General features: G+C 41.9%; 1 long non-coding RNA gene across 1 annotated transcript; it reads left to right on the top strand.

The window, feature by feature from the left end:
* The first annotated feature begins 480 nt into the window (after positions 1-480).
* LOC122462232 lies at positions 481-10,869 on the top strand. The gene is made up of 3 exons (XR_006284664.1): positions 481-1,494; positions 6,386-6,459; positions 10,735-10,869. It is a non-coding gene; the product is annotated as an uncharacterized LOC122462232 (long non-coding RNA).
* The last annotated feature ends 15,686 nt before the right edge of the window (positions 10,870-26,555 follow it).

Genomic DNA, 26,555 nt, shown 5'->3' with positions numbered 1-26,555 from the left:
CTCAAGGGCAGGATGGAATTTCGGTGGTGGCGGAAAGAGAAGGAGCCTTCCCATCCCCCCAGAATAGCCCAGTGGGTACGGCCCTCATCCAGGCTGTGGGAGACCAAGGTTTAAATATGAATCAAGCAAAGTAGGAACTTGAGCCTGGGTTTCCCACATCAGCTGAATGCCCTAACCACTAGGCTTCAAGGGGGAGAGGTATCTTTCTGGTTTATCATGAGATTTTGAAAGATCTCAGTTTCATCATCATGCAGGGTGGCAAATTTTTTGAAATCTCAAAATTTTTCACAGGACAGAAAAACAGTTTCCTGCCCAGCTCTCTTCCATAGGCATTATGGAAGAAGGGAGGCTTGAGGAGGACAGCAAAATGGTTATTATCAGGGCGGGTGTCTGACCCACAAAGCGCTATATGAAAGAAAGCACAAAAGGTGCTCATGGGAAGATTGAGACTGGCATCACTGGCTGAGCAAAGGGTGTGGCTGATAACATCCTATGCGTACAAGAGCATAGCTGGTTGTATGAGAGCTGCACATGTTGCACTCCTATGTTTGAACAAAAGAATTAGGGGTGACTGTGCTGCAATGGACAAGGCATTTTAGGGGAGGAAATGAAGTTGTGTGTTCGTCTGGACCTTCATTTCAGATGGAACCATATTAGGCATTCAGAGTTGCATAGAAGTCTTATCTCTTCAGGCTAAGCAATAGACAAGTTTGGTCAAATCAAGTTGGTGCTTACAGGGCTTCCATCTGCCTGTATACATGTACAGAAGTGTCCCCTTGTCTCTTGTAACTCAAACTGAGGTCAGATGCTGGTGAGCCATGTGATTGCAGATTTAATTGGGTCAAGAGACAGGTGGTGGTGGGGAAATTGCAATTGCAGTGAGACTGATAAAAAACAAACAAGTAGGCTTCAGAGTGGTCGCAAAAAGGCTCGAAGCAATCTCTGATCCTCACACTGGCAATATGACTGGTTGTGGCTAAGAATTCACTGCTCAAACCTATGTCTAGAACAGGCTGATCAGAACATGCTAAAACTTGTGAAATTTTGAGTTTGGGGTCCAGATTTTAATACTCATGCCCAGCCTGTCCATTCAGGAGTGTTTGGAGCCAGGGTTTTGATAAGGTCCATTATAGTGGATTTGGGTCTAGATGTTTTGTTCAGGTTCTCCTCTTTTTGAAACACCATTTGTTTCATTTTAAATGAGCCAAAAACTGTCATTTTAACGGCAAATGCACAAGGAAGCAGTAAAATGAGCTTTACTGAGTTTACACAATTCCACAATTGAGTCACGTGTTGCAAAGGTATGAGGGCATTTCCTTCATTCTCTTGTGGTCTGGTTTGTGGCCTGCAGAACATCTCAAACTGATAGACGATAACTCCCATTTCAGGAAACTCCTTGGACTCAACTGAAAGAGGACAGTCTGATTACGGAACGGGAAGATGGGATCACCTGGCAACTTCCCCTGAAGAGGAACGAGACATTCATGAGGGCAGGTAGCAGACCACTAATTCTTGCCAGGAAGACAATAATGTACCAGTAATAGGCAGATGTTCCTATTGGGTGGGGACGATATATTACAGAGCCTCACGGTAAGGATTTGCGGGGCTCATGCATTTTATGTGCATCCAAAAGTTTGGGTATTTATCTATGAATCTTTAAAAGTTCACACAGTACGCTCCAGAATGGCATATGTTGAATGTTCAAATGCAGAATAGGGTGCCCAAATTTGAAAACTTAGGGCTCGTATGGATGGTTGCTGCAGCAATACCTTTCAGCTAGTTAGAACCTACTGCTTATCAGTGTAGAATACAGCACTGTGTTGGCTTGTCTACACGATGGCAAAATGCACACTACGGGGGTGTGATTTCTAAAGAGGACTAACATGCTGCTCATTAATTGGTCTGTGTTTCAAACAGCACTACGTTACAGCGCACTAGGGAACATTGAGCATGCACCAGTAGGGTCTACATGGACCAATTAATGTGCAACATATGAGTATGCTTTAGAAATCACACCCCTGTAGTGCACATTACCCCACCATGTAAACAAGCCCTGACTAGCATTGAGCATAGCCTTTGGTGGTCTGTTCAGAGTGCTGATTCTCAGCCTTTTTTAACTAAGTGGACCATAGAAATAATTGCTTAGCTCTTTGTATAAATTATCAGGGCAGCCAAATTAATAATAATAATAATAGAGCTTTAACAAATGGCTGGAAAGTGTGCTTTCCAAATCAAACACATTGTTCTGATTTCTTTCGGCTTCGTTTTGGCTTTTCTTTCTGAGTGCACTATATATAGCTTGTGTAGATGTGAGTGTCTTGTTTCATTCATGAGAAGTGCAGTAGCTCTTGATAAATATATGTTTTTTTACCCTCCTGACTCTGAGAAAATAACTGCTAACGAGCTAACATGAAGGGACCCAACATACCTGAAATAATATGAAACACCTCTTCTTCGTGTACATATTGTGTTCAGGAAACAGGGTACAGAAACTTCCTTCAAGCTCCAAGAACAATAGCTATTGTTGGTTGTTGATACGGCATGAGCTCATATCCAGGATACTGAGAAAGGAACTCATGACTACAATAAATAATATACCTCTTAACTCCTGGTGTGAAAAAATGTGTGTATTGTTTTTGTAGAGAGATATGGGGAAATATCTCTTTAAAAGGAGGGTCTTTGTGCAGAGGAGCAAAGACTCTGGTATTTTTCTTTTCTTTTCTTTTCTTTTCTTTTCTTTTCTTTTCTTTTCTTTTCCACAAATAATTCCTTATAAAACTTTAAAAAAATTAATTAGTCAGGTTCTTGGCTGGCTGGGTTGAAATATATTTTGAATGTGACTGTATTATGGAAAAAAGATAAGATTAGTGTGGCAGGTCTATAAACTTGCTCTCTGGAGCGATATTTTTGTCTTGCAGTCTTGCCTAGATCAGAGATGGGGGTGGGAAGGCAATGCTTAGCATAGTTAAAGCTCTGGGACTAAGTTATACTGGAATTGGGAGTTCTTCTTTGCCTTTGTTTAACTTGACTAGAAGAGCTTCTTTAATGCTACAGCACCTTGGTTCTCTAAGAGCACAGCTTCCCAGCTTTCAGTTTTTTGAAAACGAGATTTGCACAATACTGTGGGCTGTTTATACTCTATTTTATTTCTAACTGCCACTTAAATGGTATTTAGTGGATACATTCTCTACTAACCTTTATACTATAGAGCCTAAACAAAAGTCCCATGGGAGTCTAATTTTCAAATATCAGTGTGCTGGTTAAAGCACAGAAGTGGGAGTCAGGGGTTCTGGATTCTATTCCTGACTGCGTTACATCGTTTGAGAGACAAGTTGGGTGAGGGAATATCTTTAATTGGACCAACTTCTGCTGGTGCGAGAGACAAGTTTTCAAGCCAGACAGGGCACCTTGTCTCTCTAATATCCTGGGACTGACACAGCTACAGCTACACTGCATGTGACGCTTAACCACTCTATGCCTCAATTTCCTCATCTGTACAATTCAAAGAATATTTTCCTACTTCTTAGGAGTTTCACATGTTTTAATTCATTAATTGTTTTAAGTGCTTTTTAATGCCTCTATGGACCTTAAGATGTGCAAAAGTAGTATGACTTTTTAAAATTAATAATGGCATCCAAACCTCATATTTGAATACTCAAATTGCAATGACAGTTATTTTGCATGCTTAAGTGCCTATATGGATATTCTCTGAAGGCAGCTATGTATGAAAATTGAAAAATGTCACTGTAAGGCTCAAATTGAGCGCTACATTTTTAAGAATATGTTCAATTAACATTAACCCCACTAATTTCCCAGTGCTAATGCTTCACACCATCTCCTTCTCTGATACATCGAGTTTTAGGCACTCGTTTGCTGTAAACTTCTGTACTAATGGCTGCAATGCTAGAAATTTTTGTCACAAAATCCAAAACCAGGATTATAAACCCCAAAGAAGGGCTGAGCGAAAAATCCAGTCAACATTTTTTCTTGTCTTTCTATTATCAAGTGGTCTGCTAGATGATCATGCCATTCTGCTATCTCCTGATTCAAAGTTATGTGTAAATTTCTTCAGCAAATAATTCTTCATCAGATCATTGTGAATATGTGCACTTTGTGGGTTGGTTACATAAATCACACAATATTGTTTCAGGATTCGATGGCTTAACTAATAAACCTTGTGCAAAATGGAAGATATTACAGTCAAATATGTAATATGAAAATGTGCTTGTCTTTTTAAAATTTGCTTACATTAAAATTGCCTAAAACTTGTGATCTGTGCGTGTTCATTACAGTAAGCCTCAAGACCGTGAATGTTCATGGAAAGTGACCACAAAGAGGCTATGAACATAGTCTAATCCAAACTTATTTTCAAACCCCAAATCAGTAATTCCCCCAAAATGTCCTCTATTTGCTCAACTGTAATCCAAATCTGCCTAGGCTCACTGCATTTCTAGTAAGCATGGACCTAATTTATGAGCTAGGTAATAAATGGATTAATCAAGCAAAACTAAGAAGTTTTGGCCAAAGCTTGCTTTGTATTGATTTATTCCATACAAATTTAGAAGAAAATACCGTATATACTCGTTCGTTAGCCCATTCGTTTATAAGCCGACCCCCCAAGATGGATAGGTAAAAATGGCAAAAACTGTATGACCCTTTCATAAGCCGACCCTATATTTCAGGGGTTGGCAGACTTTGGCTCCCGGCCCGTCAGGGTAAGCTTCTAGCAGGCTGGGACGTTTTGTTTACCTGGAGCATTCACAGGCACGGAAACCCTCAGCTCCCAGTGGCAGCGGTTTGCCACTCCCAGCCAATGAGAGCTGCGGGAAGCGGTGTGGGCCGAGGGACATGCTGGCCGCCACTTCCCGCAGCTCCCATTGGCTGGGAACCGGGCTCCGTGCCTGAGAACACTCCAGGTAAACAAAATGAGAATGTATTAAATTCAATAATTCAATAGAGCTTAAAATTGTCAAATTTTGGTGTGGACCCGTTGATAAGCCAACTCCCTCTCTTTAATGCTTCACTTTTTTACGAGAAAAATTCGGTTTATGAACGAGTATAAATGGTAGGTTAAAAAAAGCAACCCTAACTCTCCTGTGGGCCTGAGTTAAGGGGGGCTGTTATGTGGTTGATAGGCACAAAGGCCCTGATCCTGCAAATGACAGTGTGGAAATGCTATGAGCCTATGCAAAGCCCTACTTCTTCAGTGGAGCTCTGCCCTGTGCTATCAGTTGCAAAGTGAAGGTCCAAATTTATAAACTGCATTTAGCTTTGTTCTTCCCAAATGCTTCAATTTTTTTTTGTAAATCTCACAAGGTTATCATGATCCAGCCCTTAACCAATAACAACAAATTAGTGAGATGCCCTATGAGAAAGGCATTTCTGTAAAGAAAGAGATGTCCATTTCCAAACCTCCTAGGGAGTGTTATAAGCGGCGAGCCAAAAATATAAAGTATTAAAAATACTTTGAGTGTCCATTTTAGTATATCTGAGAGATCGGCATTTTTTAGTTTATCTGGGATTTAAAGTGAATGCTCCTGTATCTGAAAGAGGAGAAGAAATAGTTGTCTTCTAGCAGACTCAGAGGAAATTTATTAGTTGGTTTGAACTAAATACAACTGGGTTTTCTTCTGAAAAATAATGATCAGTTTGCTTCACTGTGTTAAAATCTCTCTCTTCTTAATATCTAAATAAAAAACCATATCAACTTGGTGTCAGATATTGCAACATTCTTCAGCACTAGGTATCATTGCTATGACTGTGGCATGAGGAACTGCTGTAGGCTGACAGGAAAGAAAGATATCTAGTTTAAAAAAAACATGGTTTTTCACTTCATAGAGGTAGAATGAAATAATCTACATATTTTAATAATTTCATTTATATTCAAGAACACTTTTTCCAAATGTTCATTTTCAAGGCAGCTGATTTGACTGCTCATCTAGAACACATCTGAGCAAGGATTGGAGTAGTCTTATAACTAATTTGTATGACTATTCTTGTTACCTCAGAAAACTACAGGGATGTTAGTTTTGCAGGTTGCAGCTTTGACTGGGAGGTTACACACTCCATGCTGTTCAGAGTCTAATTCATCTACAAGAAAAGCTGTTTTTAATACCTTCAGGAGCAACCTTGCCAAATTAATATAACAAAAATATTCCTTCCTAATAGGATAAACCTTGCTCTCCTACTTTCTGATGTGTCTGCATCTCCTCTAATTATTTTCTGTGCTTTGGTACAGTGATTTCAGGTTTTGTTGTTGTTTATTTTACAGTTTTCCCTTGCCCATTTATTTCTGTTGATCTTGCTGCCAGTTTTATACCAATATGTTTCAAGACATTCTCATTCTGTTCCCCTTCAACTACTTTCCTTTATTTTTCTTCTTTAGATCCTTATTAAAGAATTGGAGGGACTGAAATAGTTCAAGTACTGGAAAACAAGCTGCTGTAGGATATTATTGAGGTAAACAGTTCAGTAAGTTTTTTAAATTTATTTTTATAATAAAAGGATTAAAGACGTCTATGAATAAGAATAGCACCTGCAGCTACAGTAACTGAGATCCTTGTCATTTAAGTCCATATCACTATGTTTCAAGGCAGAGCCTGCTTAACAGCTGTGGCCAGAAAGCAATGTCTCCAATTTTATTAAGATGGAGCAATTAGATGCATCATGAGAAGCTGGATAGTAAGCCTCGGGGGTGGGACTGTTTGTTGTTCATTGAACAGCATCTATTACAATGAGGTTCTGGTCCATGACTAGGTCTCCTTGGCGCTAGGGTTATACAAATAATTAATAATTACAGTCAATCTTCCTCTGATACACCAGCTACTGGCTGCTATCAGAGATGGGACAACAAACTACAGTAGATGGATCATTTACCCATTGTAATTTTACAGGTCTTATGATAATTACCGCCCTCTTTTCAACCCATAAAGCCCTACAAGAAAAATGTATCCTTCCCACTGCGGGAATAGCACCCACCCACTGCCTCCTGCCAAAAGGCCTACCTTAAAACTGAGAACCATTTTTATTAAATATAAACTAATAAAAATAAACCAAATAAGCCAGGAATCAAAAAATATTTCACATTTATTAGATGGTAGAATCAGACTTCATCTCACATTAGAAATGTGAAACAATACGGTAGACGCATCCAGGGGCGATAGGCCATCCTTGTGCCCTCCAGATTCTGGGCTGAAGCCAGGGCTGAAACAGCCGCCCCCCTCCCCCTCCACTCGTCCCCCCTCCCCCAAGTTAGAGCTACCTGGTGGTGATGGACTGAACAGCAGCACAGAATCTCTATAGCATTCAGCACTATGGAGACACTTGCTTCCAGCTGCAACCCCAGCATATCTCCTGCATTGAGACTTAGGAAGTAAAAGCAGCATAGAGCCATTTGTATCAGTCCTTTGCTGCTCCTGTCACTGGTGCCTCCTGTTTAACCTCTATACACCGCAGTAGGAGCTGGAGTGGGGGCAGAATCACCTCCTATATCTTTAAAATAAGTTATTTGTAGCACACACCAAAGTGTGTGTTACAGAACATAAGAACATAAGAATAGCCCTACTGGGTCAGACCAAAGGTCCATCTAGCCCAGTATCCTGTCTTCCGACAGTGGCCAGTGCCAGGTGCCCCAGAGGGAATGAACAGAACAAGTAATCATCAAGTGATCCATCCCCTGTCACTCATTCCCAGCTTCTGTCAAACAGAGGCTTGGGACATCATCCCTGCCCAGCCTGGCTAATAGCCATTAATGGACCTGTCCTCCATGAATTTATCTAGTTCTTTTTTGAACCCTGTTATGGTCTTGGCCTTCACAACATCCTCTGGCAAGGAGTTCCACAGGTTGACTGCGCTGTGTGAAGAAATACTTCCTTTAATTTGTTTTAAACCTGCTGCCTATTAATTTTATTTGGTGACCCCTAGTTCTTGTGTTATGAGAAGTAGTAAACAACACTTCCTTATTTACTTTCTCTACACCAGTCATGATTTTATAGACCTCAATCATATCTCCCCTTAGCTGTCTCTTCTTCAAGCTGAAAAGTCCCAGTCTTATTAATCTCTCCTCATATGGAAGCCGTTCCATACCCCTAATCAGTTATGTTGCCCTTACTGAACCTTTTCCAATTGCAATATAACTTTTTTGAGATGGGGCGACCACATCTTCACACAGTATTTAAGATGTGGGCATACCATGGATTTATATAGAGGCAACATAATATTTTCTGTCCTGTTATCTATCCCTTTCTTAATCATTCCGAGCATTCTGTTTGCTTTTTTGACTGCTGCAGCACATTGAGTGGATGTTTTCAGAGAACGATCCACAATGACTCAAAGATCTCTTTCTTGAGTGGTAACAGCTAATTTAGACCCCATCATTTTATATGTATAGTTGAGATTATGCTTTCCAATGTGCATTACTTTGCATTTATCAACATTAAATTTCATCTGCCATTTTGTTGCCCAGTCACCAAATTTTGAGAGATCCTTTTGTAGCTCTTCACAGTCTGCCTGGGTCTTAACTATCTTTAGTAATTTTGTGTCTTCTGCAAATTTTGCCACCTCACTGTTTATCCCTTTTTCCAGATCATTTATGAATATGCTGAATAGGACTGGTCCCAGTACAGACTCCTAGGGGACACCACTATTTACCTCTCTCCATTCTGAAAACTGACCATTTATACCTACCTTTTGTTTCCTATCTTTTAACCAATCCATGAGAGCACCTTCCCTCTTATCCCGTGGCAGCTTACTTTGCATGAGGGACCTTGTCAAAGGCTTTCTGAAAATCTACACTCTATCCACTGGATCCCCTTGTCCACATGCTTGTTGACCCCCTCAAAGAATTCTAGTAGATTGGTCAGACAGTATATGGCAGGGATGGCCAGCCTGAGAAGGAGCCAGAATTTACCAATGTACATTGCCAAAGAGCCACAGTAATACGTCAGCAGCCCTCCATAAGCTCCTCCAGCGCCTCCTTCCCACCAGCAGCCCCGCCAATCAGCACCTCCCCCTCCCTCCTTGAATCTCCCTATCAGCTGTTTCGTGGCATGCAAGAGGCTCGGAGGGGGAGGGGGAGGAGCGAGGGCATAGCAGCCTCGGAGGAGGGGGCGGGAAGAGGTGGAGTGGGGGCAGGGCCTGTGGCAGTCAGGGGTTGAGCAGTGAGCACCCCCCGCCACATTGGAAAATTGGCACCTGTAGCACCAGCCCTGGAGTCGGTGCCTATACAAGGAACCACATATTAACTTCTGAAGAGCCACATGTGGCTCCAGAGCCACAGGTTGGCCACCCCTGGTATATGGTGTATAAAGCCCTCCTTCATAAAGGTTGGTGTAGGGAAGGTAATTGGAAACTCTCTTCCAAATGGACCTCCTATATCATCTATCTGTCTAAGTTTCTGTACCAAGCTTATCACATCTGCCTTTGATATCTGAAGTTCTGAATTGTAACTGAAGGGAATTTGGCTGCCTTTCACCCCAGGAAAGCCTCCAATCCCCCAAATACTAAGTTCCTTTAGTAAAAAAGATGGCAGAATAGATAAGATTCCCAATTGGTGTAAGTCTGGACACCTCTATTGAAGTCAATGAAGTTACATCGATTTACACTAGCTGAGGATCTGCCCTCTATGTACAAGGAAGACTTGGCTTTTTTTGAATTGTCTAATGCAATTCTCTTTTGCTTCGGGCAAGTCTACACTTAAAACACTGCATCGGTGTAACTGCACTGCTCTAGCACTTTAATGAAGACCTCTACGTCGACAGGAGAAAGCTCTCCCATCAGTGTTGTTAATCCATCTCTCTGAGAGGTGGTAGCTGTATCCGCAGTTTCCTGACAACATAGCACTATCTACCTGGGGGGTTAGGAAGGTATAACTATGTCATTCAGGGGTGTGGATTTTTCTCACCCCCTGAGCGACGTAGTTATACCTATATAGGTCTGTAGGGGAGACCAGACCTTAAAAATGGCCTGCACCTACAAGGAGTAATGGTCTCAAGTTGCAGTGGGGGAGGTTTAGGTTGGATATTAGGAAAAACTTTTTCACTAGGAGGGTGGTGAAACACTGGAATGCGTTACCTAGGGAGGTGGTAGAATCTCCTTCCTTGGAAGTTTTTAAGGTCAGGCTTGACAAAGCCCTGGCTGGGATGATTTGATTGGGGATTGGTCCTGCTTTGAGCAGGGGGTTGGACTAGATGACCTCCTGAGGTCCCTTCCAACCCTGATATTCTATGATTCCAGTAAAACTTTAGCATTATTGGTGGAGGCAGTGTAAATCATAGAATATCAGGGTTGGAAGGGACCTCAGGAGGTCATCTAGTCCAACCCCCTGCTTAAATCAGGACCAATCCCCAATTTTTGCCCCAGATCCCAAATGGCCCCCTCAAGGATTGAACTCACAACCCTGGGTTTAGCAGGCCAATGCTCAAACCACTGAGCTATTCCTCCCCCCCTAAAAAAAAAATAAAATTAATTGGCAACACTCCCTCCTCGGCCCCCTTCTGTATCTGAGTCTCAGCCTCCAGATAGTCCCTGCGCCCGGGAGCCATTCCGGTTTCTGATGGGGGGACTGAAGGAGAGCAGCTCCTGGGATCTGCACTGAATGATCTGACAATTTCCTTACAGCCCCCTCCCTCCCCATTTCCGATCATTTTCATGATCAGAATATTGCAAAATATTGCAGGCCTATTGAGAAGAGGTTTTGTATTTCTGTTCCAACGGGTGCTTTATCTTTTTTTAAAGGCAACACATTATCTCAATCAATGCACTTCACCACTTGAAGCTGTCACTTCTGCCTCTGAAGTGAGGACCTACATTTCCCATCATGTAAGACTGTGAACCTAGGTGTACAACCTTTACACTGCAGAATAAAGGGCCTGTAAAGCAGGTAATAAACGTAATGTACCTCAAAGCCCCTTGATTCTGCTAGCGTGATGTAAAGGGTCTCTGCTGTGTGAGAATAATTCCTTTAAGTGTCTGTTTGCCCAACTTAACTTTAAAATGGAGGCTTTGCTAATGATGTGCTAGTACATGCCCAACCTGCTTGTGGATCAGAAATCCTTGCTGCTTGCTAGTCATCTGCCCTTATTTGCTTACCTATGAAACTTTTATTGAACGTGCCTGGAAGCAGGGCCGGCTCTACAGTTTTTGCCACCCCAAGCAGTGAAAAAAACTGCCGCTGCGGACGGCAAAAGAGAGGAGCTGCCACCGATTCGCCGCCACGGCCGGCGGAACAGAGAAGCTGCCGCTGAATTGCCACTGCCGCGGAAAAACAGCTGCCCCTTTCAAACTGCCACCCCAAGCACCTGCTTGAAATGCTGGTGCCTGGAGCTGGCCCTGCCTGGAAGTGACTACCTCCCTTCACTCCAGCTCTGTGCAGTCACATATGTCTAGCTGCCAGTCAGTATTTGTATGTCCAGCTGTCATCTCAAATTTAATCTCTCCAAAATGGAACTCCTCTTTCCTCCTACTTCCCCTCTTTTTCTGTTTCCATTGACAGTTCCGCTGTCCTTCTGGCCTTGGTGTAATTGGTGGTGCTGCTTTTCTGTCTCCCTTCACTCCCAAGAGCATATTTTTTGTCTTTCTGAAGGAAAGGCGGTCCTGTCTGTTGGCCAGACTGTCGGGAGGTCTGGGCCAATTTTCTTCTGCCCCAAGAGCTCCTCCCTGCAGAGTACACAGGAGTCTATGTTGTCAACACTTCTGATTAACTTGTGTGTGAGGCCACTGTGAGGAGACATGGACTATAGCGTATTCAGTAAGCTGGTCACCTCCAGCTCTACACCTCTATCACCTTGGACCTTGTTGAAACAGCGGAATGAATTAACCTCAGTCAATATGAACATGGGAGCTGTCTATCTGTGATTTAATGTAGTTAAGAACAGGTTTGTGGGTTGAGGAAAGCAGCCTGAAAGTTGGTGGAATTTATATCAGCGACTCTGAGCGAGGGAGTGTGACTATCATTTGCAACAAAGGTTTGCAGGTTAGGTGTACTACTATATCCTGAGTTGTTCCCCTGTGCTTAGTTAGTGGCTGCTGCCGAGATCACTCTTTTCCCTCTGTGCCTGTCAAGAAGAACGCAGTCTTTCCTTTCTCATGTGGAATTTCCACAAATGTTCAGCCTTTGTCACCTCAAGATTAGATTGCTGTAACATGCTGTATATGGGGCTACACTCAGAACCGTGGAGCTAGTACAGAATGCTGTGGTCCACTTATTATATGGCATTTCACACTAGGAGCACATTGGAGCTGTACTCTGGGGTCTCCACTGGGTACCAATACATCTCTGGGTGGGATCTGAAGTGTTGATGTTAATCTCTAAAGCCTTCAATGGATTGGGACTTGGTTCCCTGAGAGACTGCCTCTCTCCCTAGATCCTGGTCCAGGATCAATCATCAATTCAAGCGAGACAGTTTCAGACTGGAAATATGGCATTAAATTTTTAATCGTGAGAGGAGCTAACTATTGGAACAATTTACTAGGGGTCATGGTGGATTCTCCATCACTTGCCATTTTAAAATCTAGATTGGATTTTTTTCCTGAAAGAATCGTTTTGGGGAAGTGCTGTGGCCTGTGTAATACCGGGGATAGGACTAGATGATCACAGTGGTCCCCTCTGGCCTTGGAATCTGAATTCTAAGAATAAATTATGGCTGTATTTTTCAAAGAAGGCTAAGGGAGTTAGGTGCTCAAATACTAGTGGGGCTCGCTGGGATTTAGTTCTCTGCCTCCCTTTGGCTCCATTGAAAGATAACAGCCAATAATGCCAAGTGCATGAACTGCAGTCCAGTCAGCATTCTAATACAATTAATAATGTAGCCAGTAGAGGTAGTACTCCATCTTCTCCCTTGACAAACGACTATGAGCATACCGTGCAGTACTATAAAAGAGTAAGGATCGTGCATGGACTGTGTAAAAATATGTAACTATGCGCGATCATTTCAGTTTTTCTTGTAGTAAGCCTTAAATATCGATCACTGTGAATTTTGCACTTTTGGCAGCATAGATAGGATTTTAAAACACCAGTTGCTTCCCAGGACCTGTTTCCCCTTATTGCTAAATGTGTTAAAATCCAGAGTGTCAGTTTGCATCTTGGTTGATGTATATTATTGTGCTTTTAGGTTTTAAGGTCCTTGGGACAGGGACATCTTCTTCTTATATGCACATAATCAGGGCTTAGAAACCATTGCATGACCATATGCCATACCAGCACTTCTGTTAAGCTACTATCTTGTTTCTCCAGAATCTCAGCTTTCATCCGGAAAACAAACAAACAAACAAATAAACAAAAAGCCCAAGCTCCTAAAAAACTGGCTGTTCTCGTAGCGATGCAAACTTTAGAAATGCAAACAAGGGCTTGTCTACATGGTGCCTCAGTGTGTACCAGTTGGGGTGTAAATTCTAATGTGTCCCTCACTAACTGGGCTGCAAGGACCCTGCCAGTGCACACTAAAAGTTCCTGGTGTATGTTAATGTAGTCCTGTTTGACACAGGACTACATTAATGAGCACGAGGGAACTTTTAGTGCATGCCAGCAGGCTCTAAACAGGCCAGTTAGTGCGGGACACACTAGTGTGCACTAGAATTTACACTCCTCTTCTTCTTTTGTATGGTGATAATGGAACAGTGAAAGCAATGGCATGACTACAGTTGTTTTTTAAGATCTCTTAGCCAGTCCAGAGCAGAAGGGGTAGCCATGTGAGCGTCTGCGACACTCACAGGATGAGCGTAAATTGGGCAATCGTCCAGAATGTGTCCGACAGTTTGCACCCATGTCACAATTGCAGTTTGGCAATTCCTTTAGGGGACTAACTCACCTTGTAGACAAGCCCCAAACATAATTTATACAGAGCTGAGTCTGCAGGGAGCCTGGAACAATAGCTCTGGGAGGTGTGACCAGCCCCATTCATCTCAGATGTCCAGTGATGGTGTTTTAAATGTCACATTTGTTAATTCTTTTTTTCCTCATGTAAGAAAGGAGAGGGTGGATGTGTGTAAATTTACTGTGAGCAAGACAGACTCCTTTTGCATTTGTAAGCAGGTGGCATTTGGGAGATACCACTGCTTCCCCCCTCACTTCCCCAACCCAATCAGGAGGAGCCAAGTCCAAGGAACCTAGCAGAGCCCATGCGCGTACTGAAGCACCACATGGGGATCCACATCCTCAGAGCCAAGTGGCACATATCATATTTTGAACACCTACACAATTCTGTGTGAGTGATATCTCATTTTGGTGAGGCTTGTGGGCAGAGCCTATTTTGTGGATGAAATTTGGAACAGTACCACTGCCTTTCCCCCCTATCCCCCCACCATCTGATCCCTGCCTACACTGGCATTATGTAAATAATAACTTAAAAGGCTATAAAGGATTTTTCTAGTTCAGACATGACAACGACTACAAAAGAACATGCAAACGATATATAATACAATTGGCCAAGGAGCAGAATTTTACTGAGTCTAGCTGAAAATTTCAAAGATGAAAAAGGGGATTTGGACAAACAATTCCTATTAATTTTAATAATTGGATATTCACCTACTATGAAGATAAGCATTATGTAAGTACCTAGAGAGTCCACTTTTCATTCTCCAACACTGGAAATGTGTCAGTGTCCATCAAGCTCTTGGAAAGGAACAAAAGTCATACAATTGATGTAGATTCCATTGTTTGGCTTGCTGCTATTGATTTGTTTCTAGACTAAACTCAAGGTTATAATATGTGGCTGCAGAGCCTGAAGTGATGCTTTCTTGCAGTAACTAGTGTCCACATTAAAATCTCATTCTCTTCTGCTTTTGAAAGCTGTTGGCCATCAAATAATGCTTATTGTGAAGCTCTTCTTAATGCCCAGCTGAATAGATGGGCTTTTTTTTTTTTTTGGTTACATGTTCATTTTCTATTGAATCTCATCCAGGTCAAAATTAAGAGCAAAACTTGTAATACAATATCAATGAAAGGAAAATATTGCCAAACAGGTAGAAGGCCAGATTTGAAAAGCACAGTTGTTGGCTAGATTGCACCCCCGGTAATGTATGACTGGTATCCATTATGTCTCACAGGAAGTGTGTTCGAGCTCAGTTCTAAAATCCTTTTCACAAGCAACAAAAGAGACTTTATGGTACAGATTAAAATGAAATTTAATTTAGAAAGATAAAATAAAATAAAATCCTTTTATAAAGGAACTTCCAGATTGTTTTTCAAACATGAGTCACATTTCAAAGAAGAAAAACAAAAGTACATGCATTTAGAACAATCTCTTAGGGAGCTGTGTGTTGAGTTCATAGCATAAATACAGAGAAATTAGATAAAAAACATAAAATAGTCTTTCTGGAAAGTTACAACACAGTCCACATCCGTAATGCACAAGAATGAAAAAGCAGGCTGCTTCCTAAAGCAGAAAAGCTCAACTCACCCCACCTTGCTCTAGGTTGCCTCTGCAGACTGACTGCACAAGAGACAAGACCCATATTGCATGCTTCCCTTCAGAGCTCCCTAGCCTGCAAGCAGGACCAGGAAACCCCTTACAAACTTAAGTATAGCTCATAATTTAAACAGTTTTCAGTACTCCCCGGGGAGTAGGTACATCCTAACAGCAGCAGCAGCACCTTTACTAGGGGACTGCCTTTTCTATATGTATTTTTTGAAAATTGGGTGCAGCTCTCCAACCTTCTCCCCTTGAGCTCCACTGGAGACTTGTTTTAAAGGTTCTAGCTTCAGACCTTCCAGACGGATGTTGCCTGTCTTCATTAGAGAAGCTGAGATGTGAGGGGACCATGACCATGACCCGGGCTGGGTGGCAGCCCAGGGCGGCCTGCTCAAGAGGGTGCTGTGTGCAGAGTTTGGTACCGGAGTCTCCCCTGACTGCTGAGAGCCAACTGGGCTTACGGAGGCAGCCAGGCAGGCGAGCAGCAGCGTCTGGAGAGGGCAGAGGGATCCGAACTGCAGGGGGGCAGTTGGACAACCAGCCAGGTGAATCCTCCAGAGCTAGGGTGCTCCTCCTCCCCACTGCTACTGTTTTCCCTCCCCCCACCTACCCGAGCCACCCCTGCCAAGCTGCTCAGGACTGGGAGTGTCCTGTCTGCTGTGCAGAGCAGGGGAGGGAGGAGGCTGATGTCAGGGTGTGCCCCTCACCCCGCCCATGTACCCAGTCTCTGCTGAGCCAGGGTGGTGTGACAGGGGGGACCTGTCTGTGCTGCTGCCTCTCAGGGTCCAGAGTGGGAGCTTCCAGTGGCTGCTGGTGTCTGAACAAGCCTTCAGACTCCCGATCCTGAGTGCTTTCTTAAAAAGACAATGTACTGACACACTCACTTGGATACACACACACTCTCCTCAACACACTACTCTGTCTCACACAGAAACTCTGTCACACACTCCCCTCAACACACATGCTGTCTCTCACCTACACACACACTCTCACACATGCGCACTCACACACTCTCCCAATACTCTCTCACATGCACACGCAGTCTATCACACACTCCTCTCAACACACAAACACTCCCCCAACACACACAGTCTCTCACACACTCCAACACACACTGTCTCTAACACACACGCAGTCTCTCACACACTCCCCAAGTACTCACACACACTTACAAACTTCCCCCAACAAACTCACATGCTCCCTCACACACACACTCCCCCAACACACTCTCTCTGACACACAGTCTCCTCACACAGTGCCTCCAACACATACAATCTCTCTCTCTCACACACACACACACACACACACACACACACACGTATTATTGTTCTGTTAGTTCTTGGTACTTACTTTCAGAATGTGCAATGCACATATATTCTCTGTAATTTTATTCTTTCAAAGTTTGTTAAGGATTACAGTGCTGTTGTTTTAGTTTTTTGACTGGTCTGTGATTTCATACTTTTATTTCTCGCTTATGCTTAAATTTAATTATTTGAGAAGTGAGTTCTAAAATGCCTAATTTGTCCTGTCTGGAGTGGTTATCATTATTACTTTTATTACCATATTGTGCTTTGTCATTCATTATTTAAAGTGGTACAATAGTATCCTTCTAGAATGTAGATTGAGCTTGTACAAATCTTAGCAGTGCCAGTTTAAAAAAATTTGCTAAACACATAACTTTAGACACTGGGCAGATGAAGGTTGCTTATTTTCAAATTGTATTTTTGGTTATATCTGTAAAATAACTTAAAATTCGTGCAAAAATATATGTGTTTCCAAGTCTGATACTAATAGTAATGATGGAGTCAAATGTTAGTGAATCACTTACATGATTGTGATCGGTAAACATAAATGCCAAAATAATTAGAAAAATAAATTCCCCCTTCTTAATAAAAGAGAAAAAAACCCTTAATCCTGTATGTTAAAATTAAATAAATATGTTTTTAGTGAAGTGAAAAACAATGGACTAAAATAGAGTAGATAAGGCAGTAACACAGACTGTGTCAGAGAAAGTAAGCAGATTTTTAAAATTTTTTTACCTCTACTAAAGGTAGTGTACAAAGTATCAAACTTGTGTTTCTGATATCTGTGTTAAAGGTCCAGAACTGATAGTTCAAGGTTTGGGATTGGGAATATTTTGCTGTATTATCTCCTGATTTGTTCTAAATTTACATATAAACTTCAAATATGGCTTTAGTTGGTGTTTATATTAGGGCTGTTGATTCATGACAGTTAACTCGCACGATTAACTCAAAAAATGTAACTGCGATTAAAAAAATTAATCACGATTAATCGCACTGTTATACAATAGAATACCAATTAAAATTTGTTAAATATTTTTGGATGTTTTTCTACATTTTCAAATATATTGATTTCTATTACAACATAGAATACAAAGTATACAGTGCTCACTTTATATTATTATTTTATATTATATATTAAATATTTGCACTGTAAAAATGATAAACAAAAGAAATAGTATTTTTAAATTCACCTCATATAAGTACTGTAGTGCAATCTCTTTATCGTGAAACTTAAAAACGTAGATTTTATTTTTGTTACATAACTGCACTCAAAAGCAAAACAGTGTAAAACTTTAGAGCCTACAAGTCCATTCAGTCCTACTCCTTGTTCAGCCAATTGCTAAGACAAACAAGTTTGTTTACATTTACGGGAGATACTGTTGACTGCTTTTTATTTACAATGGCACCTGAAAGTGAGAACAGGCATTCGTATGGCACTTTTGTAGCCAGTGTTGCAAGGTATTTACATGCCAGATATGCTAAACATTCATATGCCCCTTCATGTTTCAACCACCATTCCAGAAGACATGCTTCCATGCTGATGATGCTCATTACAAAAATAATGCATTAATTAAATTTGTGACTGACCTCCTTGAGGGAGAATTGTATGTCTCCTGTTCTGTTTTACCTGCATTCTGCCATATATTTCCTGTTACAGCAGTCTCGGATGATGACCCAGCACATGTTCATTTTAAGAACACTTTCACAACAGATTTGGCAAAATGAAAAGAAGATACCAATGTGAGCACTTGATCCAAGGTTTAAGAATCTGAAGTGCCTTCCTAAATCTGAGAGGGATGAGGTGTGAAGAATGCTTTCAGATGTCTTAAAAGAGCAGCAGTCCAATGCGCAAACTACAGAATCCAAACCACCAAAAAAGATCAACCTTCTCTTGGTGGCATCTGACTCTGATGATGAAAATGAACATGCGTCGGTACTCTGTGCTTTGAATCACTATCAAGCAGAACCTGTCATCAGCATGGATGCATGTCTTCTGGCACGGTGGTTGAAGCATGAAGGGACATATGAATCTTTAGCACTTTTGGCACATAAATATCTTGTGATGCTGGCTACCACATTGCCATAAGAACGCCTGTTCTCACTTTCAGGTGACATTGTAAACAAGACATGGGCAGTATTATCTCCTGCAAATTGTAATCAAACTTGTTTGTCTGAGCGATTGGCTGAAGTAGGACTGAGTGGCCTTGTTCTAAAGTTTTACATTGTTTTATTTTTGAATGCAGTTATTGTTTGTACATAATTCTACATTTGTAAGTTCAACTTTCATTATAAAGAGATTGCACTACAGTTTTTGTATTAGGTGAATTGAAATATACTCTCTTTTGTTTTTTACCAATATTTGTGATCAAAAATAAATATAAAGTGAGCACTGTACACTTCGTATTCTGTTGTAATTGAAATCAATATATTTGAAAATATAGAAAATATCCCAAAATGGTATTCTATTATTGTTTAACAGTGTGATTAATCACAATTAATTTTTTTAATCACTTCACAGCCCTAGGTTGTATATATTTTCCCTTTCTTTCTATAGGAATTAGATACAGTGCTTCTGTCAGCTAATTTCTAAGTTATTATCTGCAAAAAAAAAAAAAAAAAAAAAAACAGTTTTCAGGTGCCTAAGTAGCCCCTGGTATCACGGTTAAAGATTCTCCCCCACCCTCACAAAAAAAATCTGAAATGGCACCCCTGATGTGCCAGGAGTGGCCAGAGGGCTGTGGGCTCTGGCAAAATGCACACGCCATGTGACAGTGCAAAGCCCACCTTGAGCTGCAGGCCAAGTGCCAGGCACCACAAGCCACAGCAGCAGCGCAGAAGTAAGGGTGGCAATGCACTGTATACCATGCCACCCTTACTTCTGCGCTGCTGCTGGCAGTGGTTTGCTTTCAGAGCTGGGCAGCCTCCCAGCGGCCACTGCTCTCCGGCTGCCCAGCCAGTGCTTAATTTATGCTCGGGCTGAGCCTCAACACCTCTTTCATTACAAATTAAGCACTGGGGGGGATGGGGGGGGAGACAGTGGGGCCCGGAGGTGATGTGGGGGGGAAGAGGTGGAGGCAAGTGGTGATTGGAGGTGGGGGGAGTTGCTCTGGGGGTCCAGTGGCACCAAAATACAAGTTTGCCCAGGGCGCCATTTTCCCTAAGGCCGGCCCTGGCTATAACGGCACCCTTTTGAGGTCACCCAGAAAGTATTAGTATTTGAAAGCTATACCTGACAGAAACACCTTTGTGTTGCATATAATTATAGAGAAAATGTTTAAATTCATATTCTAATTCAGATGTTCAGTATCTCTTGATCCGCCTTTGAAACCTTGTCTCCAGACAGTGCCACAGGCTTACTTACCTGCCAGACAGTGTGAGCATTCCTTCAGGTCTCTGTTAAATACATCTGTGTGCAACTTTTGATAGCTTTTTACAAGGCATAAAATTACTGTTCAGATAAGTTCCCCTCAGCTACTTTTAAGTCAAGGGAAGTAAGAGTAAATATTTCTCAGCAGGCTGGAATTCCAAATGCCACTTATATCTCTGGCTTTGGAGCATTTCTACATTTTGTATGCATATATTTCATGCAAGTTCAAGCTGAGATATTTAGGGGTCAAGGGAAAGGGAGTCTGGAATATCGCAGAACATTCTTGATAAATATTCACCGTTCTGGTAAATTCCATAACAGAGCTCCTTTGTTTTTTTGCTTCTTTTTTAAAAAAAAAATAGCAATGCTAAGCCATTTTAGAGCTTTATGTGTGATGATAAAATCATGGAAATTTACATTTACTTTGAGATTTTGTTGGTCACCCATTAGTCTAGAGCAGTTTTAATTAAACAGATTCATTGCTATTTTATATAGTCAAATGATGAATCTTGGCATTGCAAGACACCATCTTAACATACTAATACACTGTTTCATTCGCAACAGAGTTAAGGATGGGCAAATTGGCTTGCTAGTATAAGTCTGTAAGAGCGTGGTGCATGGTCTAAAGCAGGACTTCTCAGATGGTGGGGCATGAAGGGAGTGCCCACTGGGCAGCATTCCTCTGCTGGAGAGGAGCTAAAAGAAAACAGCAACAACTGGGTGGTGGGTCTTTTAGGGCTGGATCCTGCAAAGAGCTGCGCATTCTGGTTCTGATCCAGCAAAGTATATAGGTATGTGTCAGGGTTCCTTCCCCACTCTGTACTCTAGGGTTCAGTTGTGGGGACCCGCATTAAAGGCCCCCTAAACTTATTCTTACCAGCTTAGGTTAAAAACTTCCACAAGGTACAAACTTTGCCTTGTCCTTGAACAGTATGCTGCTACCACCAAGCGTTTTAAACAAAGAACAGAGAAAGAGACCACTTGGAGATGTCTTCCCCCAAAAATATCCCCCCAAGGCCTACACAGCCCCTTTCCTGGGGAGGCTTGAGAATAATATCCTAACCAATTGGTTACAAAATCATCAAAGACCCAAACCCCAGGATCTTGGAACAATGGAAAAAATCAGTCAAGTTCTTAAAAGAAGGTTTTATTAAAAAAAAGAAAGGTAAAAATCATCTCTGTAAAATCAGGATGGAAAATACTTTACAGGGTATTCAGATTCAAAACACAGAGGATCCCCCTCTGGGAAAAACCTTAAAGTTACAGAAAACAGGAATAAACCTCCCTCTTAACACAGGGAAAATTCACATAAAACAAAAGATAAACTAATCCGCCTTGCCTGGCTTACCTATACTGGTTGCAATATTGGAGACTTGGATTAGGATGGGTTGGAGAAGATGGATTTCTGTCTGGCCTCTCTCAGTCCCAAGAGAGAACAACCACGTAAGCAAAGAGCACAAAACAAAAGCCTCCCCCACCCAAGATTTGAAAGTATCTTGTCCCCTTATTGGTCCTTTAGGTCAGATGCCAGTCAGGTTAGCTGAGCTTCTTAAACCTTTACAGGTAACAGGATGTTGCCTCTGGTCAGGAGGGATTTTATAGCACTGTATACAGAAAGGTGGTTACCCTTCCCTTTATATTTATGACAGTCTGTGTTAACTATAAGCATCTGAGTAGCCCCATGAAGTCAATGGGCTAACTCGCATGCTTAATATTAAGCATTTACTTAAGTGCTTTGCTGTATTGGTGCCAGAGTGTTCAGCAGTGCACCTTGAATGATCAAGCCCATATTCAACAGTTAACTTGAAAGTCTGTATCTCTTACACTTGTAACAGTGGAAACTCTACCCCCATTCTCCTCTTGGCTAATAATACAGGTAAGCTTGTGCCCCTCCTTAGTCCTGATTAATGGTGGCTAGCACAGTTACCAACTTTCATGCGGTAAATAAGCACCCCGACTTTCACAATAAACCAAAAATCAAGCTAATCCCATTTCAAAACAAGGCCAAAACATGCCAATCCCAAAGAACCCCAACACTCTATGTGACTAGATCTGGGACTGCGGTGGGCCCGCTGTGCACCCCTGACTCTCTCCCCCCAACCCTTGTCCCTGCTTGCCCCTTGCTCCTGCTGCCGGGAGCTGATAAAAAAAAAAGCAACAAACTACAACAAGCTACAAGCCAAAAACTAGCCAACAAGCAACTCATAAGCCAATTAAGCCAAAAACAAGCCCAGTTTGGCAGGTCTAGTGGTAGTCCAGTTTCACCCTGATTAATGGCACTTGCTAACATTGCTGCATTCAGAAGCTCTGTTCTGTTTCCAGTTCATTTGTCACACCCATGTCTTGTAGACAAGATTTTAATATTGTTGGTTCCCAGCCCTATAAAAACATGCTTGGATAACCAAAGCTTGGATCTTACTTCTTCAATCCAAATCCATCTTCCTCTAAGGCAAATGGAACACTTTGCCTTAAACCCATTAGCTAGACCATGAAACTAACTGGTGTCTTTCATTCCCATTTTTAGCTCCAAAGCCAGCTCCTCAAAGAGATCAATGGCATCCTTTCACCTAGGAATAAGATCAAAAGATTCCTTTTGGATTCAGCAGATTCTAATCAGGTTTTCCCTTCCAAGTAATTGTGAGAGAGTAGTGCTGATAAGATGGCTCTCAGAATGACTTCAGACATTTTAGGTTCCATGTACACCTTCAGTAAATACCTTCTCATTTGGACGGCTAAGGCCACTAAAGCTGACTGTGTTATTCTTTGTTCAGAATGTCCTACCTGCCCTGACTCACCCTCTAGTTCTTTTTAAAAGAAATTGGTGTTATCCTATTCTGAGTGTTCTGCTCTGGTTAACCATTTCAGATGAGTTCCTGCTTCTTCCTTTCACTGTCCCAGCTTTTTTCTTTTTTAAGGCACATTGTCAGTGTGTTTCCACTGATTATGGTTGAACACAGCTGGGCAAATCATTCATCATGAATTAGTCAATCAATTAATTTAACTTTCTTTTTTGATTCATGAATTGTCTGCAAATAAAATGACAACTTTCTTTAATTTGTTTGTTGTGCAAATGTATTTGCCAGATACTTGCAGCAAACACTTTTGGCTGTAGATCATTTGCAACCAATTTGACACAAGTATTTGATATTATAGAGAGGAAAGATTGGTGATACTTTTCCAATCCCTGTCCATGCGAGTTACCAAAATGAAATACTGCTAACAGGAGGTTGTGCGGTTCTCTGAGCTCCATGGGGCTTTTTAGGTGTGTTTCTCCCTTGTTGGGGCTTGAACATTCCCATGGGCTCAGCTGGGATATTTGGGTTGGCTCTTTCTTGATTGGGAACAAAAATAAAAAGGTAGCTTATTTTAAATGCCACAATGCCACCAAAATAAGACCTCACACTCAAGGAACGTGATCCTCCCTCTTCTTTCTTGGGGCTCATCTACAGGGGGTAATTTATCAACATAGCTATGCTGATAATAATTCCCTTTGTGAACACTCTTATTTTGGAATAAGAGTATTCATCAGAGACCTTTTACTGGCATAGCTATGTTGGTAAATTTTCTTGTATAGACAAGCCCTGAAATGAAGAAAGATACAATGAACATTGTTGATATTTTAAATTGTTATTGCTGGACATTTAAGTCAAGACCTCACCAAGACAAATGGTGCAGTTCAGCCTGTCAGAGCTACTTTTTCAAGCTCTCTGTAGACTCATCTCTGCATCAGTTACACTAGATTCCCAGTTTTGAGGCTTGCTTTGCAACCATGGCAGCTGGAGCCTTTTTTTTTTTTTAATGAAAGCTAAGAGTTTGGAAAACAAGAGAGTTGTTTCAGAGAAGGATATGGGCACACACCAGCTGGTTTTGAGCCCTGGGTGTTAGCTAATTTTTAATAGAATCTCCTGAGCTGCTGAGCATAATTCTTATAATCAGATATCAAGGTGAATACTTGCTTTTGTGAGTTCAAAATGTTGTTTGTGGTGAATCTCTCTTAAAATGTGTTATTCGCATCAGTGTCCCCACCAATGGCCTTATGCTGACATTGTAAGCTCTTTGGACAGGTGCTGTCTTTTTTATTACTAGTGTTGACTGACATGTAGTCATCAGAATTTTCTTGCTGAAAAATGGGGGTTAGTCAAAAATGATTTTTAGTGGCAAAATATTAAATGAAACTTTTTCATAGTTTCAGAGTGAAACTTTGGTTTCAGTTTAGCTTTCAACCCCCACTCCCCCCCCCCCCCCCGCCACACACACAGTTCTGAAATCCCAAAATTTAGACTTTTGTATTTTCCTTCCCTCCCCATAACTTTTGCCACTGAATGCAATAGAATGAATGGATAGAGCCTTTTTCTTTTCCTTTTTTTTCCACCTTGTAACTTTACAAACTTTCTCAACTTTGGAAAAGTTATAGTGGCAAAAGGGAAGAATAAGTCTCTGGAACTCTGTACAGTTTCGAAACTTCCTCAACTACTGAAAACTTTGAGTGGCAAAATTAGTTGGGGAAGATGCATTTCTGGTTATAAGATGCTGATACACATAACAGCTCAATGTGACTGCTCTTATCTCTGTAATGCTTCAAAAATTACAGACACGAATAAAAGAAATGGGAGAAAACTGTCAGATACGTGGACTGTTAGTTTCAGCACTAAAGGGCCAAAATCTGTTCTTGTATGTGTATATTATTGCCAGGGTGCTACCAAATTCACAGTCCATTTTGGTCAATTTCACAGTCATAGGATTTTTTAAATTGCAAATGTCATGATTTCAGCTATTTAAATCTGAAATTTCCTGGTGTTGTAATTGTAGGGGTCCTGGCCCAAAAAGGAGTTGTGGGGTGGGGGGGGGCACAGGGTTATTGTAGAGGGGGTTGTGGTATTGCTAGCTTTACTTCTGTGTTGTTGCTGGTGACGGCGCTGCCTTCAGAGCTAGACAGCAAGCGCGTGGAGGCTGATCCCCAGCTCTGAAGGCAGAGTCACCGCCAGCAGCAGCGCAGAAGTAAGCATGGCATGGTATGGTATTGCCACCCTTACTTCTGCGTTGCTGCCAGAAGAGCTGGGCCCTCAGTCAGCAGCCGCCACTCACTGGCCACCCAGCTCTGAAGGCAGCAGCGCAGAAGTAAGCATGGCATGGAGTGGTATTGCCACCCTTACTTTTGCGCTGCTGCTGGCAGGGTGCTGCCTTCAGAGCTGAGCGCTCAGCCAATAGCCGCTGCTCTCTAGCTGCCCAGCTCTGAAGGCAGTGCAGAAGTAAAGATGGCAATTCTGCAACCCCCTAAAATAACCTTGTGACCCCTTGCAACTCCCTTTTGGGTTAGGACTCCCAATTTGAGAAACACTGGTCTCGCCTGTGAAATCTGTATAGTATAGCTTAAAAGCACATAAAAGACCAGATTTCATGGTCCGTGATGCGTTTTTCATGGATCTGAATTTGGTAGGGCCCTAATTACTACCTTAGACTTCAGAGGGACATCTGAACATAAATCTACCCAGGCTAAATTAAGACACAACTCTTGGATGCTTGGAATCCAGATGTTGAGTCTAAAGGGAATATACCAGTGAGTCAGAGCAACAGGTAATGGTGCAGCCACGTTTGATTTCTCCCTATCAGCTATTTCCTGAGGTGGGCTTGGCCTGGATAATAAGATAATAGGCAGGGCTCAAATTGAACTGGAGTGCACTGCGTCAATGACCTGGCTTTTTTTTTTTTTTTTTAAATTTGAAGCTGCTATCTTGGTCTCCAGAATATCCACTTTAATTTCTTTTTAAAAGTGAGTCACTAGCCCTTTTGGTTCCAGAGAAAAACTTGAAAATGTAAAACCAGCATGAACAGATGTAAAGACATCTGCTTGAGTCTGCGAAGAGCTGGGAACAGCAGCTCTGATGGGGTACTAGTTCTAATGCTCAGTGATGTTGATTTAAATGTCAATATGGTTAATGATTTCATGCTGTCAATGCATGTCAGAAAGCATATCATAGACCTGCACAATCTGTGGGGAGTGGCTAGTCATTTTCGTGCTGCAAGAGGATGGTGTTTGGGAATTACACCTCTTTTCCTCCCAATCTGTCCCATGGAGCTAACCGGCCTGAGGGAAGGAACAGAATCCTGCAGTGCATTGGAGCCTCACCAAGGGGGAACCAATCCCACTGAGCCCACTGAGGCATCTAAGCCCACCAATCAGCCAGCATCCCTTGCCTAGAACATCAAGAGGCCAGGTCCGCTATGGAGATGGGTGTGGAGCCAGGCATCCTTCTCCTTGGTTTTAGTGGCTGCTTTGTTATGGCTGTGTTAGAGACTGTCTGCAGACTCAGGCAGGTGTCATGACATCATTTTACATTCAGGTCTTGTTTTCAGACTCTTCTGGAGAGCCATAAGGGCTAGAAACAGGTTTATTTTTAAAAAGTTTCTTGATGTCACTCTGGGAGTCAGGAAACTAGGCCTGTGTTTACTGATGCCTTAATCTGGCCTGCTCAGGGT

Source organism: Chelonia mydas, chromosome 1, assembly GCF_015237465.2.
Source record: "Chelonia mydas isolate rCheMyd1 chromosome 1, rCheMyd1.pri.v2, whole genome shotgun sequence".
NCBI lineage: Eukaryota > Metazoa > Chordata > Testudines > Cheloniidae > Chelonia > Chelonia mydas.
This window is presented reverse-complemented; position numbering and strand designations above follow the sequence as displayed.